This window comes from Dipodomys spectabilis, unplaced genomic scaffold (assembly GCF_019054845.1).
Source record: "Dipodomys spectabilis isolate Male_0828 unplaced genomic scaffold, ASM1905484v1 ptg000025l, whole genome shotgun sequence".
Classification (NCBI taxonomy): Eukaryota; Metazoa; Chordata; class Mammalia; order Rodentia; family Heteromyidae; genus Dipodomys; species Dipodomys spectabilis.
This window is the reverse complement of record NW_024870702.1, coordinates 832,473-834,095: the sequence shown is the minus strand read 5'-3', so window position 1 is coordinate 834,095 and position 1,623 is coordinate 832,473.

Sequence of the window (1,623 nt, the reverse complement as noted above, 5' to 3'; positions counted from 1 at the left end):
ACCACATAAGCAAAAAGAAAAAATGCTGAAAGTGGCGCTGTGGCTCAAGTGGTAGAGTGCTAGCCTTGAGCTGAAGAGCTGAGGGACAGCGCCGAAGCCCAGAGTTCAGGCCCCCACGACCGGACCACCCCAAAAAAATAAATCCAAATAATATTATTAAATATATACATTCCATGTTCTATGCTAAGTGGCTTCACATCTGTTCTTTTTCAGCAATACAAATATATTTATCATTCATTCCAATAATACATGATAATTTTAAAATTGAGTGCAATTACAGAACAGTAAAAGTCTCTCAAAGCACCCAAAATAGGTAAAGAACTCTTAAACTTCAACAATAAAAAGAAAGCAAACCAATTTTAAAAGTTGGCTAAAGGCTTTAAAACACATCAAAGAGGATAAGGCAAACAAGCATATGAAAAAATATTCCACATCATATTTCATAAAAGAATTGCAGGGGCTAGGAAAGTGGCTCAGTGGTAAAGCACTTGCCTTGCATGCCTGAGGCCCTGGGTTCGATTCTTCAGCACCGCCTAAGCAAAAAGCCAGAAGTGGCACTGTGGCTCAAGTGGTAGAGCAGAAGCCTTGAGCTAAAGAGCTGAGGGGCAGTGCACAGGCTCAGAGTACAAACCCCACGACCGGGCTCTCCCCAAAAAAATTGTGGATAAAAGAATCGCAGATTAAAAAGAGCCAGGTGCAGATGGCTCATACCTATAGTCCTGGTTACCCAGAAAGCAAACATTAAGGATCATGGTTCAAAGCCAGCCTAGGCCTAAAAGCCTGTGAGACTCATTTCCAATTACCCAAAACTCTCGGGTAGCCCTATGCCTGAGTTCAAACCCCAAGATTGGCACGAGCGTATACACACACACACACACATACACACACACACACACACACACACACACACACACACACACACACACACATACAGCGCAGCACACTTATCAGAATGGCCAAAATCCAGAACATGGACAACAGTAATTGCTAGTGAGAATCTGGAAGAACAGAAATATTAACTTCTGGGTTCTACTTAATATTCCACTTTGGAAACCAGTCTACCAGACTAAATAGACTCTTTTTTTTCTTGGGGGGACAACTAGTTTTTGGAGTTTGAACTCAGGGCCTGAGCTGTCCCTGAGCTTTTATGCTTAATGCTTGCACTCTACCATCTAAGACACAGCTCCACGTCCAGCATTTGTGGTGATTTATTACCAATAAGAGTCTCACAATGGGGCTGAGAAGGTGGCTCAGTGGTAAAGTGCTTGCCTTGCATGCATGAGGCCCCTGGGTTCCATTCCTCAGCACCACATAGCAGGAAAAGCTGGAAGTGACACTGTGGCTCAAGTGGTAGAGCACTAGCCTTGAGCTGAAGAGCTGAGGGACAGTGCCCAGGCCCAGAGTTCAGGCCCCACAACTGGCAAAAAAAAAAAAAAAGAAAAAAAAAAAAAGAAAAAATAAGAGTCTCACAATGTACAAGTCGTTATGTTGAAAACGAACTTTTGGTGGGGGGGGAGGGTTGGGTGGGAGGGTCGGGGGAGGATAGGAAGGGATGAGAAGGGGAAACAAAGGAGGAGGCTACAATGCTTGATAAGAAATGTACTCATTATCTTGCCCATGTAA